The sequence below is a fragment of the Macrobrachium nipponense genome, chromosome 21, assembly GCF_015104395.2.
Source record: "Macrobrachium nipponense isolate FS-2020 chromosome 21, ASM1510439v2, whole genome shotgun sequence".
Classification (NCBI taxonomy): Eukaryota; Metazoa; Arthropoda; class Malacostraca; order Decapoda; family Palaemonidae; genus Macrobrachium; species Macrobrachium nipponense.
The window spans coordinates 56,163,089-56,180,588 of NC_087212.1; the positions used below are offsets into that span (position 1 = coordinate 56,163,089).

The window sequence follows — 17,500 nt, forward strand, 5'->3', positions numbered from 1 at the left end:
GTTTGGAGAATTTCCCATAGGAAGATCTTCCCAAATATCAATAAGAAACTCACTGGAAAACTAATACAAAGATATTTCTAGAATATAAGATCCCAGAGAGGTTATTTCATTAACCTCCTTTTCGATTAAAAATTAACCATAATCTTCTGTCTAAGAAGTCTCTTGAGAAAGGTACATATCAAGGATTCTACAAAACCAAAAACCATTCTCCAAGAATATGAACGTATTGAAAATATTAGGGTTCACCCTTCAGATGCTTGTTTTATGTAAGCTCATGAAAAAAAAGAAAAAAAAATCAACGAGACGGTGATTCGTAAGGGCTGTTATCTTTAAAAGCTAAAAAAATTCTTGATCAACATTTTTTAACTTTATACTAAAAGAGTATATGAGCTCTTGAAACAAAAAAAACATATATGGGAAAAAGAAATAGACAAAAATTGCAGGCCAAACAAATGCCACTTTGATTGAAGTGTAAATATTTACAAAAATGTTTTTGCCAACACCATGTCTGTTTAAAGATGAAACACCATTAAGTAAAACTACCTTCATTAAACTTGCATGACCGGTAGCAACTAGGTCACAACGTCATTCATAAATCAGCCCTGGGGGAACAAAGAAACCACTTGAAAAGTCTCTCATTAACTTGCTAAATTGAAATGCCAGTGACAGATTTACGACGGAATGCAGTCTGTAATCAAACATGCTATCCCAACAGAGCGCGCGAAACTATTTATCTGATCTCGCATAAATCATGTCATTATGTCGTTACGGAAATCACGTATCCTCACGCCCATTTGGATCAATGGGCCGTTTAGCAAGCGTAGTAGAATATTGTGTCCTAGAGATATATACTTTTGTTTTCGAAATGCTGACTGGGCGGAAAACTGATCTTACCTAACGAAGAAAATATAAAAGGGGGAAAAAATCTTGGAGACCAACCAGGTAGGAATCTACAACTCATCTCTTGGAAGGGGAAAGGAGGAGCTTTCCTGAAAATCCGACAAGTAACTTTTGGTTTTCATCTAAAAAACTACAAGTGAAAAAAAAAAAGAAAAATTGCCTTATTGCACCCTCAAGCAAGGGAACTCAAACCCCAGACCATGGAAGGCCACGGTGCAATGGCAATGGTAGAGTGCAAGGTTGGAGAACAAGGGTTGTATCTAAGAGGAACCTTCTCTTAGAAGGGTTGTCTACCAAGTGGCATATGAATTAAATCTTTCGAATTCAGGGACAGCTTTATGTAAAGTAAATAAATTCTACGTGATTCAGATAAGATATGACTAAGAAACGAAAACATCACTTATAATGTATATAAAAAAAAGAAGAAGTATTCAATTACATACCTCTGTAAAATAATAGAAAACACGCAATGACCTGACAATATCGCGGAGAGAAAAATAAAGATAAAACAGAGAGAATAAAAAGGTGAAAGTATCCCTGTGCTGTTACTCAACAGTTCCATAAAAGGTCATGTGAGGAGAAGCTCTGGAATCGATAAATAATTCCGTCTCTTTTTTATTTTTCTTTATTTATTTTTTCTTCTGAGTCCATTTTCCGCTCCACCGGTTTAAAGGGGAAGTTATAAAAGTCATGATCATCTGAATGATTTTATAGCACATTTTTCAATAGTGTTATTTTACTTCTTTAAATCTAAAATACTTATGCACAGACTAGCAAAATACGGCCGTTCTGAACAATGACTGTTGTGGCGACAAATCATACAAATATATGACTTTCTGTAAAGTCACCTTAAAGGAAAATTCTTGTACATTCTTCCTTGACGTCTTTTAAGTTGAATTTGACTGAATAAAGTCATCTGAAATGCACACTGTAACTTTAGCCCAAGAAATGACAGCGACATCAATTGATTTCTTGCATTTGCAAAACGAACGATCCCATTGACAGCTTCCAATTTTCTCGGTCTGCCTGAGGGCTTGCTTAGCTAGCGTCTTTTCTTCTGACCAAATCATCTGTCATATTTAACGAGCTATTATGAAAATGACCGACTACTGCGAATCCACATGAAATTGAGCACCACATGACTCACACTAAATCGGCAACGGCAGGACATGTGATGGCCTCTCTTTTCGGAAGCGCTGTCATCTCTCCGGAAGTATTTCGAGAAGCGTATTAATGCGATGGACAGTAAAGAGCCCTATCACTTTCGCACGAAGCTGAAAGTGACTAGAAGAGCTTTCCCGAAAATTAGCTCAAAATTATCGTCACTCCCAGTCGAAATATTGTGACTTAAAGGAACGATAATATTTCCAAACTTCCATTCTCACCAAATGTAAGACGCTCAGAGACCAAAATGATTCCGAGGTTGAATTGTGTTTTTGCTGTACCGGCAAAGGTGTCTAAGCAATTTTTTATAGGAACACAAATACGGAACTTGCAAATAATAATCGTGTCCGAATATTTGGATTAATATTTATAAAAATCATTTGCATCCTCTCTCTCTCTCTCTCTCATACAACATTTGAATGATAATTATCAATCTCAGACGAACCTAAAAAGTTTGCAGTTCCAACCCTTATATGTACTCTTTCGAATCTCAGAGTCTGATGAAAAAAAAAAAAAAAAAAAAAAATTGGGGGTGGAGGACAAAAGAGCTTGCACACGCCCACAAGCCCCTCGACACACACACAAAGCCACTACATCCCTCAGCTTCCATTTATTCTCGGGTCCTTCATCCCCACCCAAGACTCAAAAGCCATAAGTAATAACACCCCCCTACCACCACCCACCCACACCCCCCAAAAGAAAAGAAAAAAACCTTCTTCACCGATCTATAATGACAGAAACCAGAGATCCAGACAGTAATGATGTTCGCTGGATGTTTTTTTTTTTTTTCCCTCCCTCTCTTGTTTTTTGTCCTAAAGTTACGTCGAGGAGCAACGCCGATGAATTATGGGAAGAGCGATATTATCCATCACAGAATTCTGCTGAAGATGGAAAAGTTTTGCATGAGGTGGAGGAGTGAAGGGAGGCTGCGGTAGGGATGGAGGTAATGGGGGAGGACATTGTCGTCGACCCTCGATACGCATCTTTTGTTTAATTAAGGGAATGAATTCGTGCAAAGACATGTAGCTTCGCTCTTTCAATGAAACTTACAAAAGCAATTTGATGACACTGATCAATATAATTAGAACCAGAGGGATTCTTTGTGAACGAGATAACACTCCCGCAAGAACGTAAAGAATAATGCCAATGCCACAACCGTATTCAATGAAGATGTAATACCCCAAGTTTTAAGCGCGATGGGGATACTGCCTCAAGTTGTGTATATCACTCCCTTTCGTTAGTTGTTATCTTCTCTAATCGTCCATACTTTAATTTTCTCATAATAACAAAAAAAAAAAAAAGGTCCAGTTTTTCTCTATCAGCTCACAATTTATTTCCCCTAAGACCTGAACTAGACAAGGGCACAGCGTTACCATCTAAAGACAGGCTTAGACTCTGACAATATAACACGCGCAAGGATCACAGACAATTCTCTGGGTTATTGGAAATATTCACGCAGATGAATCCAAATGAATATGGATGACTTTCATTTCATAACATTTCCACAACCTTCCATGACCAATATCATAATTCCTAACTTCACTTGTATTTTCAATGTTTATTTCCAAAACATTGTACTGATAATGAAGTGAAACTCATTTTTAAATAAATTTTCCAAATAAAAAAATACTACTTCTACAACACAAACAGCTTTAACTATGTAATTTCACAAAAAAATGTAAAAGGATTTGCATTCTTTTATTGATACTCAAGTCAAAACGAGTATACCCTAAATTTTCCCCCAGTCATCAATACCATCCAAACAGCATCCAACTCCGAAAGCCTCCATTTATTCGTTATATTTTTGGCAACGTCTTAACAAGCAATTTCCTTCCTCAAATCCTTCAATTATGGCTATATAGTTTTTTCTTTATCTCAAATCGAAAACGTAAATAACCAATATCCTGTTTCATTTGTTGTTTACGCCATTTTTCCACGTCCCAAATAATAGAAAAAAAAAAGAAGAGGCGAAAAAGGCACAAGAAGAAAGGTATCCAAGGAGCAATTACGAAAAATGATATGAAATGACAAGCCGACCCCTTACATCGCTACAGGAGAAAACTCTTTATTTGGACTTCCCTTGCTTTTTCACTCTTCAAAAAATGCAAATTCCTCTCTTTGTCTTCCCGTTTCTTTCATTTCCCAGTAAATTGTGAGTGGCCAACAGACCCATTTTTGATGACTTCGCGCACACCATTTAGCTACACAAAAAGAAAAGTAAGACAAAGAAAAAAGAAGGAAAAATTTAAAAGATTCCTTCTGGTTTTCCAAAAGCGTAGTACAGCTTTCCTTCTAGCATTCTTACGCAATTGTAGTATCATTTTAAAACAGAATTATTCTTTCCTGGTCCATTCACATATCTGCGATTGTCTGGATTCGTATTCGTAAGCTCTTTCTCATCTTCACAAATGCTCTGTGTTTAAAATCAACGCCCTTCTACTTTCGCTTGTGTGTGTGTGTGTGTGGGTGTGCGTGTTTTTTATCCGTTGACTGAACGGCATTCATCTCTTACTTTATTACCTTTGTTAGTCACAATTTGATTCATTCATGAAGAACTGCGAATATCTGGCAAGCCAGCCTCTATAGAATACATTAAAAAATACGTTGAAAGTATTAAACGACAAGCATATATTGTAAGGATGGCGTAGAATTAAGCATATTCATTCAACAGATTGCATTCTTACAGACGTAACCAATTCATAATTGATAAAATAGGATATCTATAACTGATAAGAAATTAACAAACTAAGCTGATAATCATGGAAGTGAAACTGAGCTTCATCAATGTACTCAAGCCCCAGACTTTCGAACCCCTCGCTGTAGAGGCTACGGCACAGCCCAATCCTAATAGACTAAATTAAATGGTCACCGTCAGCCATAACCCATTAGCGCCTGACCTACAATATATATATAGAGTAAAATTCAGTAAAATGTATTGCGCTGATGCATCAATGTCGTTTCCTTTACCAGAATGAAGTTCCTGTTCACTACTTTACGATCGCTGGATGGGTTTCCAGACAGATGCTACTTTTTAGTTAATACAACCACAACTGCCAAAGGTTTGAGGAGAAAGCCGCCTGTAGAGAAATCTGAATACTTCATCAAAAGTTACATCTTAATATCTTGAAAGTCACCGACATTTAAAATGGCAACATTTAAATAATAATCAGGATGCAAAAGCAAGTGTTCTGGATCGACTAATGATCATACCTCGGGTTTTAGAGGGGTTAAGCTTCATACCTCACAGCCTACTCCACTCATGAATGTGAGCCAGATCTCTATTCGATGATTCTTCAACCACAGACCTAAGATGGAGAGAAGGAGCAACAAAAAGAAGAGTTGCGTCATTGGCATATGCAACCAGTTAAGGCGCTGTCACACTAGCGAAATTTCCGTTGACTTTTGAATTTGACGTCGACTTTTCATGTTTTGACGACGACTTTCTGGTGTCGTCGTCACGAATTTTGAAAACGGTACCGATCGAATTCAACCTATCGCTACCGTCGACTTTATTGTTTGTTTATATCTCGGAGAGCGCGCATTTCAAGTCATCAGATGCAAGATGGAGTTCTTGGTACAGTTGACAAGATTGCCAGAACAGTTTTTGCTCGAAGATATGGGGGAGAGACGATGCTTATGGGACCATAAGCATGATAGTTTTATGAAAAGGAGTCTTAAATGAAAAAAATTACCAAGAGATCACCATGCGACTCGGGGAAAACTTTCCTGAACTTGTTGATCTTTATACAGATAAGCATGCTATATCGTGAATATCAGGTTGTTATATAGCCTAGGTCAGCTCTTATTTTTTTCTTCTTTTTGCAATAGCAAATAATATAAACAAAAATCTTTAAAAATTTTGCAATGTTTCTCTAGCTTAATTTATAATACAATCTGACTGTGGTTGTGTAAACATGGTTATGAATAGCCTATCTAGTCTAGCCCTAGCTTATTTTCTCAAATAAAACTTTTCACGTCTTTTTAACCAGGACCGAACCCAAAGACTTTTTTTTCTTTAATTCTATGCAGCATCATTAAACACATGCAAGCACGACCCACTAGTTGCTTTATGTTATGAAGCATAGATGTTTTATCATTCCGGGAAGTCACAGCTCAGATGGTTTGTTTACGTTTTGACGACGACAACCACGTTACCACAGTATGAAGAAGAACGTGTGTGACAACCAGAGTACGGAATGACGTCGACTTCTTTGGAAAGTCGATGACAAACTCAGAAAAAGTCGACGGAAATTTCGCTAGTGTGACAGCGCCTTTATTCTCCAGACATTGCCACATGTCACTAATATAGGTAATAAACAGAAAGAGTCCGAGAACACTACCGTGGGGAACACCTGCAATGTCATTACTAAACTACTTTAAAGTACTAATAAAAGATCCATAAATTCTTAGTTATCTTAGCTTATAAACAAGCACTTTAGGATTCGCATGGTCAAAGGCCGACCACGCGTGCCTCTCCACCCTCATCAAGATGATAACAAGAGTGCATCACAAGTACCAAAGCCTTTACAAAACCCAAACTGTAATGCTGGCAGCAGGTTATTATGTTCAATAAAATTGAAAAGACTCTTAGAGAGAGGCTTCTAAAAAAAACTTGAGATAAAACAGGAGTAACTGAAATCAGCCAAGTTCAGAAGGGCTTGAGGATCGACTTAGTTCCTTTACTTAGGTAATGCAGCTATGTCGGCCTTCCTCTAAACAAAAGGAAAACTTGCAAGTCCAACTAATCTTGAAATAGTAGCAATTCAATCTTAGGAGCAAGGAAATCAACAGTCTTTTGAAAAAAGATAGGAAAGATCCCGTTAGGGGCTATGCTGCTACATCTGTCGAGACCCTGAAAGCCATTGAACACAACTTAGGCTCGGGAAAATATGACTACTCCAAGGACTCACCCCACTGTTTGCTCAAAGATTTGAAACTATAGTTCTACTCTGTTTAGGGCAATATACAACAGTTCCATCAGGTCTTACAAGGAAAGGCATGCTTGAACTAGCTCCAAAGGGTGATAGCTTAAGGGCAGACCATCAATAATGGGCATCATCATGGAGAACAAGTGACCCAGTAAGCACATAAGAAAGCAATGTAACCAACTCAATGTAAGTAAAACAATTAAAAGAGGAATATTGAGCGTCTCAAATTATATTCCTATTTTTAAACACATAACCTAAGTTCACATGCACATATCTAAGGACATCTTATTAGAACACAAACGCAAATTTAACAGCTATATTTTTATGTACCTGTGAAAAGGAAAAGTTAACAGCATAATTAAAACTTAACATCAGAAATATAAGTCATACTGCCTGTACATCATTTTCAGTTAACAATAATTTGTAAAACTGTACTTCAGTTTTAATGAGATTAATTAACATGGATAATTACAGCGAATGATGGGGAGAGGTAATAACGACAGATTGTTTATTTTAGGCAAATAAACGCATCTCATATCATTATTGAATTTGCAGCTGCAGTTGACAGTTATTTAGTCCAGAGTATTCCCTTCTGGGAACTGGTAATTACAGGTTCTTTAAACTAACTGCAAAAGTTGCTCCATTTTGTGCAGGCAATTATGTCCTTTTAACTACCCTCCTCTTGTCATTCTGTGCTTTAGACTAAAACGATCTCTCTCTCTCTCTCTCTCTCTCTCTCTCTCTCTCTCTCTGTAAGAGCCCGTTTATGTGAATACGCCTCAACGACTAAATCAAATAACTAAGCACTTGAAACCAGCGTATATAATAAGAATATTGTTTACTACATATGAACGCTCACACAAATAAATCTGACCTCGTATATATAAAATGTGTACATATAAAATTATGTAAATATGCGTGTTTTATATATAAAATTGCTTAACTATATAACGGTCTTTTACATAAAATTTTAACTATATACTACCTAAGCTTCTTCATGTAAATTATTGCTGTCACTAGGTTATACATCCATAGCAACAATAAGCAAAACTTTATTTTACAGCTAGGACTGTTATTGAGTCATTATATAAAAATTTAATTCTTAGTAAAGACTGTGAGCCCTTTGAACGACAAAAAGATGTCTAATAAATAACCAACATTTCAGTTCATTTACGATAGTTTTCGTTGCAGTACTGATTGGCAGACAATGCAATGGGTCGAGGTTTCAGGATATTTTGGGGACGAGAAGCTAGCTGGCCTTAAAGCCCGCCCCGAGTTAATCCAACTAGGGTAAGCCCGTTTGTACGAATTTACCCCCACAGCAACATGCGCAAAACTCTTTTCGCTTTCTAACGGACCGCCTCTACAAGAAGGCCGAAAGAGTAATATTTTGAATTTTGTCTCTGCAACAATTAAACCACTGCATTGTTTAAAGCAGTGCATAACATGAAAATCCCAAATAGCTGGTTCCTAGAGCACACCATCCTATTTTACTTATTATTACTGTACTTATCGACAGAACCCCAAGGGGAGCAAGAAGAACTTTTGGTATTTGAACGTGCACCTTCGTGATAATAATATGAGCGGAAACGAAGAGAAGTAAATGACCAGGATTATGAAGGTGACTGAACATGATAAATGGAAAGATTATAGACGTGGAATACATCATATTTTCTATATGCATATGAGAGACATGCTAAGAAGAAGAGGATAAGAGTGACCATCACGACTTAATCAAATAATATATAATATTTATATATATATATATATTATATATATATATATATATATATATATATATAATAATATATGATATATAAATAATATAACATAATACAATATAATACATGGATGGACGAATAGATAGATATGTGGGACCTGGAGCTATGTCCTTACTAAGGAGAACCTACGAGTCCTACGTTAACCTAATGTAAAAATGGCAATGAAAAGAGAATGTTAAATAATGCGTTCCTTCAAAACAGTGTATAAAATTTAATCGCAAAAGGCTGATGGATAAGAATGTAAAGGGACAACACATTTTTGAAGATGTTAAAGTCTTTGCACTTGCCGAAATAAGTCGAAAATGCAAGGGAAAACGAACTCTGCAGTCGCTGTTCTTTAGATAAATGTCCCCATGCCAGAAAGATGCATATGTGAATAAAAGCATACAAAAATATTCTCTTTTTTTTTCATTTTGAAGAAAACGGTCCAATTGCAAGAAGGATGACTGCCTGAGCTTAAAATATAAAAAAAAATATTTGTGTGCATGTCTTTGTATTTTTATATTTAAGTGTAGGCAAAAATCCTTCTTGCATGAGGACCATTTTCTTCAAAACTAAAAAAATATATATTTATTTTTTATGCATTTATTTAAATTCACACATACATATCAATACATATTATACATACACACACACATTTTATATATATATATATAAAAAATATATATATATACATATATATATATATATAATATATATATATATATATATATATATATATAAATCCCTGTCAATACTTTCACTGCTGGATCGTGGAGGGATCAAGTGTCCAGAACACTTCCACAACATTAACTACTTCATACACAAACACATCTATATTTCCATGAAAAAGAAGCGTTAATAAGAACACTTCCAAATGAAGAGCAAGCAACAACACAAGGATACAGTCACCTGCATCACTACACAAGTAACATCACGTGAATTGTCGTCAGAGCGAGGCCTATTGTTGCAGTGTGGCACATATACTGCAACAGATCGATATTGCTCAACGACACCTGCCTCCTGGCATACAAAGCGATTACAACTGTTTATTTGTTCCAGTTTTCACAGAAGCAACATTTAACGCTTAAAAACTTGTTTCAGAACGTTAACATTCATGTTCAGATATTTTTTTTAGTCAAGATGATTAATGAAACAAATAGCTTAAAATTTCCACGTACAAATTATATATTCTATATATATATATATATATAATATATAATATATATATAATATATATATATACATATATATATATATATATATATATATATATATATATATATGCGTGTGTGTGTAAATTTTAAGCTCATGGCTATTTGTTTCATGCCTTCCGTATTTCATAATATGCTTTCGGGATAATACATTAGTTCTAAATTAATTTTTTCAATAATTGAACGGGACTCTGAGGCTTACATACACACAGACAAACACGTTATATAACGTATATATATATATTTTTATATATAACTGTATATATGCATTTATACACTCGTGGATAATATATAAATAGACGAGTGCATAAATGCATATATACAATTATATATATAAATATATATAAATGTAAATATATCATATAATGTGCATGTGTGTGCATGTAAGCCTCAGAGTCCCATTCAATTATTGAGAAAATTAATTTGGAACTAACGTATTATCTCGAAAGCATACTATCAGATACGGAAGGCATAAAACTTGTGCACAAACACGTACTTAGAATAAATAGTAAATAACAAATGAGGCAGAAATTATAAATGCACCAACAATGGAAACAAGACATCCATTTAATAGCGACTAATTATGAACGCGAATCATTCTTGCAGACTGCTTTCACTGAGGCTCAAGACACGGAAAATACAAAACTGAAGAAACGCCACAAAGGGACGAGATGCGAATCTCACGCAAAGAAACGGGAGACAATCAGCATCAATGTCTCAATTCTATTCAGCATGTACTTTTTTTCTCTCTCTCTCTCTCTCTCTTCCCCTCTCTCTTTTTCCTTTTGTCTCCTCAAAATCGAAATCTTTTAACAGATTCTTACAAGGTTGGCAAAGAGCGCAGGGCCTTGGGAGGATCACGGAAGCTGTGCTACGGGGATGGGATGGGTCCCTGTCGGTGGTAGGGTGTTGGAGGGAGAAGGACGGCATAGCCTCACGCGACTCCAATTTTCCAATGTTTATGTTCCAAATATATTTTTTCCTTCTCTCTCTCTCTCTCGTATTGGAAGTGGGTAAGGAAGTGGGGGATCAGGGGGGCGGGGAGAGAGGGAGGGAGAGTTTTGGTCTTGACAGGAGAACGCATTTGGCTAAGTGATCCACCCAGACCTAAAATATACACTGGAAGAGGAGAACCCTTGAGGAGGTAGAGGGTAGGTCCTGGATGGAAGAGAGCAGGGAGGAGACTGAGACCTATTCGGGAATTCTTGGAAGGGTGATCGAGAATACAAAAACAGAAAGCAAATAGAAATGATGAACAGCAACACCCCAGGAAATAAAAGTATACTTAGATAACTATAAAGATAAGATGAATGACGATGAGTATGAAGATATGGAGATAAAGAAATTGGGTACGAGTCTTGAGAGTAAAGTATAATAGGCACAAGGAACTGAAAAACAAGGAGATGACTTAGAGATAAACAGCCACAAAGGAGAAAAACAAGTGAAATAAAGGAGAGACAAAAATCTAGGAAAACGAGAAAGATAAAAATAGACGTCAAAACGAAAAGAAAAATAGAATGGAATCGAGTGTAAAGAATGGGGAAATAAAAAAAAGACCTGCGGAGAGGGGCTGAGGAAAAAAGGTCATGAGGATTGAGTAGGTTAAAGCTATCGTCCTCTTGAGACAGTATCCCCGTCTTTTGTAATCCACTACTTTCAATATTTAATGATGCGACGTAGAGAGAGAGAGAGAGAGAGAGAGAGAGAGAGAGAGAGAGAGAGAGAGAGAGAGCAGGCAAATGGTGCTGGTGGAACTAAAAGGAGAAAGAAGAAAATTGGTTTTATTTTTGATGCATTGTCCGAGTTATTGGCCTGGAGGTGGAACTGGAAGTGAAAGAAATCTTATTTCTTTCTTTCGTGTTTTAGATCCGAACGAAGATATAACAATTAGGAAATAAATGAATAAAATATCTGAAGATGGAACTATTTGCATTCATGCAATTGAAATAGGCTTATTAATAAACGAAAGAAAGACATTAATAATTGATCTTTCGTGTGCGATACTGATATTTTTTTTTTTTGCCAAATTGTTGAAATTAATTAATGTAAATTTCCTTCCGCGATTATTCATACAACGAATTTAATCGTAGGTTTACTTTATTCTCAATCAATATTCTACTTCTACTTATTCTCTATCGATAATTCTTAATTTTTTTCTTTTAATTTAAGGACGAAGCGTTTTGTTTCAGAAAATTAAAAGAACTGGCGGTTTGGAAAAACTCAGGATTTTGCAGAAATATTAAATCTATGCTCATCCATTTTTATTAACTAGGTACAACATTACAGCCTCAAAAGTCTCATGCTAATATCTAGACTGATCTGCCCAATGACCTCCCAAAACATTCGCAAACACAATGGTACCGCTGGGTATACGATCTAAAGTACCCTTATCTGTTAATATGCTTATTAACGTGTATATAGCACATTTATACATACGGATGGGACATATACGTTAACGCTAGCATACAGGAACGTGTGCATATATTTGCACATGTGTGTATATAATATATATATATATATATATATATATATATATATATATATATATATATATATATATATATACAGGGTGTTTCGAAATTAGAGCTCCCCCCCTCTATAGCATACACTAAAATTGATATGGACAAAAATAAAAGTAATTCAGAACAGGTATTTATTTAAGTTTCTCTCTGAGTATTTAATATATTGTGTGGCCTTCATCTGCCTGTACCACAGCCTGCATTCTTTAGGGGTATGATTTCAGCAAATTGCAAAGAAGCTGAGACTCAGACTCCATTTCCCTGAGCACTTCGGTCACCTCTCTTCGCATGTCGTCGAGGCTTGGTATACCATCATAGTTCACTGTGCACGCTTCAACACGATCCTTTCAGATACTACCAATGTTTTCACATACATTAAGGTCAGGGGAGCTACCTGGAAATTCACTTGGGGAGAAGAGATGGATACCACTGTTTCGAAGCACCTCCTGTGTCTGAAGAGCCTTGAAACATACAAAAATGTGACTTCTTCAATAGATAACACATTTTCAGGATTTTTGAGGAAAGGAAATACTCCAACAGTAAGCACAGTTTCTCTGAAGTATTTGCCATTCCATGACTGTCCTTTTTCTTTGATGATCCACATTAATCGTTTGGCTGTGAAACAGAGAAAAATTCCCAAACATTCAGGAAATTTCACAACTTGGCAATAGCGCACGTCATCGCTAATATCTTCCAACTTTGCAGCTCAAATTATGTCATTTTTATGATTTGGCTTCCTGACTGTGTAAATGTTGAATTCATCTGATGCAGCAACATGGTGATAGCCAGCTTCATCCCAATCTTTAAGAAATGAACCACAAAACCATTCACGGTCTTCTCTCTGTTGCTGAGTGATGTCGGGCTTGCTGATAATATGAAATGGCTTGATACCAGATTTTTTCAATTCACGATATACAGCACTATAGCTTCTCTTCTCTCCACTTTTTGCTTCTAGTTCAAGCGCCAATTTACGTAAAGACTTTCTTGGTCTACCCACTACCTCAGCTATGATGCCTTTTGACTCCTGAGAAAGGACTTCAGGCCTTCCAAGATTCTCACTCTTTTTGCGATGACAGTCATATGGGTTTTTGTTCCAGTTTCTTTTAACAAAGGATTCATCTCTTTTTAATGTATTTAGCTATCCAGGAACGTGAAATGAAGGATGCGCCAGCATCCCTGGCCTCTCAGAAGGTTACAGCCCAGATTCAGTCAATCAATCTGATTTCTTCTGAGTTAGCCATGGCTGTATCTAACACCGTCACTCAGTCTGAAAATACAAGAAATGTAAAATGAAAAATAGCTTAATAGAAACTTAACATAATGTACTAGGAGATAGGCTATGGAAGACAACTTCAAAACTTTCCATTTGTTCTGTGGAAGGGGGGCTCTAATTTCGAAACACCCGGATATATATATATATATATATATATATATATATATATATATATATATATATACATATACATATACACATACATTATATATATATATATATATATATATATATATATATATATATATATACTGAAGACTGGGGGAAATCAAGATGAAAGTTGATAATGAAATAGCTCCGTGACTTAGAATTCCAGACAGGATGGTGAGTGGCTTGAGAGCTTACAAGTAAAGTACGTGGAACCCGACAACAAAATACCTTCTGGGGAGCACCCAAAAGAGATAAGGAGTAGACACAGCACTAATCACTTTCAACAAGTAAACTTGTCAGATCAGATATTGCACTCCGCTTTACAAGTAATAAATGTTACAACTAAATATCAAATACTTGGCCAACAAAGCAATACCTTGGAAATGATGACTGCAGCAAGATTATGAATTTCCAAAGGGGAAATTACTATACGTGCAGTCTTTTAATTTAGATGATCACCTTAATTACAGATGAAAGGACACTTATCTAGGCGAAAGTACCCTGACACGAAAAGCAGAATAAAATTCTGCCCACTAGAGTGGAAACCATAAGGGAAAGGTTGCCCATCAGAAGTTTAGACCGAGCGCGTAGATTTTGTACGTTAAGATCACATTCAATAAGTTACCTACCATGGATTTTAAGGAATTAGACATTTGATGGGTGGAGGACACGGCTCCTAGAATTAACAATTCCAAAAATTAAAGAAAAAACTACCTACTTGCCCAAGATGTTCAGTAATTCTCTGTTAGACAGACATTTAGTTTTCAGCATAATTTAGCAAGACTGCCAAAAGGTGAACACGGAGTAAGGACCACAAAGCAGAATATTCAAAAGGAGGGACAAAATAGGAATTTAAAAAAGAAATACAAGAAACTCTCTGAACGCCATTATTGCCCAACATCAATACATTGTAGGTCAGGGACAGAGCGTCATTAAAAAAATGTAACAAAAGTAACGAAAAATATTCCAGTAAAAAATATATGTATAAATGAAATAGTGAGAGGCATATTCAACAGGAAAAAAAGGAGATCAAAGGCATGTTACACTATTTTCAGCAACTATATAAAAAATGAACGCTAATTAGCCTAAATACTTCCGGGCATGTTTAGGTAGCTCGTGTTTCAGCTCACAGCTAATTCCACCGACATGTAATTTTAACTGTATAACGAATATAATTAGAATCTCATTCTACAATTCGTAATTCATTAAAGTTTTATTTACAAAATTCCAACTAACGCATGAATGTGAAAAGATATTAGACGATATATCAACTTTACAGTGAATTTTTCTTCAACGCAACCATACCAAGCGGCTTAACGTTCCAGTTACTCTTTAACAGAAGACTGTCATATGCCTTTAGTGAAAACATTTCCATCACAAACCCACATTTCATTTCTTACATTCTTGATGAAATGGAAAAATATGCAAAGGCGACAAAAATAAAGCCTAAATCTTGAATAAACAAATAAGTAATAAAAACCTAAAGGTGAATAACGCATTTTAGAAAACAAGGGAATTAACAAAAAGGAGATAATTTCTTCGTAAAACCAAAAGATAAGGATACATAGAGGCACAGAATAATAATAATAATGACTGCTCTAGTAATAACATGACTGAAAATCATATATACTACATGAAAAAGACCACCACCATTAATTGAGTGACACAGTGCCCTAGCCACAGCCAAAGGGGTTAAAGCCGAAAGTCAGACGGGCTTAACAAACACCAATTTGTCCAGTCAGTCAAAGAAACGGGCTTTATCGTAAATGTGAAAACAAATGAGCATTGGCGATGATTCATACAATCGGTGAATTCCTAGCAAACGTGGCTCGGGAGGAGAAATCAACAGAAAGGTCACTGTCATATTCATACTTTAGCAACTTATGAACACCACCCTGGGCAGAATACCTCCATAACATTAGCCGCTTTGTACACCTCAGTCAGGGAACTCGTCGAAACCCATCACACACACTGCGTATTCCTGCTCTATGCAGCATGCATTCACGTGCTTCCTGAATGACAAAGTTTCTTTTCCAGCATATACCTCTTTTTACATATTCACACAACGTTTTCTAGGTTTTCCTCGCCTCCTCTCTAAAAGCACTTACGAATATCTCACTTCTCACCAGCCTATCTTCCTCCATTCTTTGAACAGGACCAAACCCTCTAAAAACACATTCGTCCATCTTTGCATCTTCGCAAACCCTTTATTACTTCTACGTATATCGACAAAGCTCACCTTGTCAATTCTTCTCACGCCACATATATAGACTGGGTGACTAAATAGCCTCAAGGTTTTCCTGTCATCGTAGTCAAGTGTCATTAAAATCGACACTCCACACACATTACAAAATGTCTTTACCAGAAAGCGAGAATCAGTTCATCAAAAGTACCAAAATCAAAACGTGCGACAGCAACATCACAAAGACTAACATCATTAACAAGTAGCCATGAACCAAGCCGAACCGATCCGAACCCGAACGAACCGGCTGAAATTGTACAAATAGCCATTAGGTTAACAACTGAGCTAAACCCTCTTTCCATCCCTCCAACATTGTAAACCAACGGCCGTCGAGTAAGACCAACAACGCTCACGGGCTAACAAGGACAACGGAAATCAGTGGACAGGGGGAAGGGTGGGAGAATGACGGGAGGAGAGGCAAGGATGAGAGAGTGGCTGGAAGAGGGTGCCATTGAGAACAGAGGGACCAGAAATGGGAAAGGATTAAGGGGAGCAGGAGGGGTTTAAACATGAGCCAGGGAAGAAAGAGAAAGGAACACGGAATGAGGGTAAGAATAAAAGGAGAGAGAGAGAGAGAGAGAGAGAGCATGTTTGACTAAAATGTCACCTCCAACAGACCATCAAACTTTTTTCAACTCTGCGCCATCCCCTCTCTCTCTCTCTCTCTCTCCTCTCTCTCTCAGACACATACACACTCAGGATGAAAAGGTTTCTTCGAAGCTTCTGTGTCGCAGGTGCAACTGAGAAGCAGCGACTCCTCCTTCATCACCCCCCCCCCCCCCCCCCCACCCCATTCCCACCCCGCCCGCTCCACCTTTTTTCTGGAAAGGATGCGACCAATGTCACGCGTTCTTATCGGCATTACTTCTTGATTCTTGGGTACAAATTTGGTTCTATTTTCGGGACCCAAGGCCAGCGCAAGAAACCCAAGGAGAGGAGAAGGTGACGAATATGCAAATAAGGTTTCCAAAAGCTCTCATGGACGTGCCATCAGCACGTCTCTTTCCTTTACTACTTTTATTCTTTTTTCCTGACGCTACTGGGGGAATATTCCATAAAATTCTAATAAGCAAATGGGATTTTTATTTTTTGCAAAGTTGTAACAAGTAAATGAAAAATCCAAGTTGATTTACGAAGACAAAAATGTTGCCTTTAATTTGCGAACCTCGCCAGTAATTTTCGAATCAACCAAGTCTTTAAGCGGAAATATTTTGCAGATTTTGAAAGGCAGCATTTCCCCTCGGAGGTAAATTTGCTTGTCATACTTCGCAGAAATAATTTTGAACTGAGAGAATCCTCGTGGAAATATAGAGATGTTATTTCATGGTATCCGCAACAACAAAAATAATA

The 17,500-nt window shown here is 36.7% G+C and overlaps 1 protein-coding gene and 1 long non-coding RNA gene across 2 annotated transcripts in view; one reads left to right on the plus strand and one right to left on the minus strand.

Annotated features, from left to right (window-relative positions):
- The window catches only part of LOC135198043 (uncharacterized), a 211,517-nt gene that overhangs the window by 40,051 nt on the left and 153,966 nt on the right, over positions 1 to 17,500 (plus strand). The window lies entirely within an intron of this gene.
- LOC135198044 (uncharacterized) overlaps positions 12,661 to 17,500 on the minus strand; it is a 226,658-nt gene continuing 221,818 nt past the window's right edge. Inside the window, exon 6 of the long non-coding RNA XR_010310712.1 lies at positions 12,661 to 13,752. This is a non-coding gene — a long non-coding RNA (uncharacterized LOC135198044). The remainder of the gene's footprint in view (positions 13,753 to 17,500) is intronic.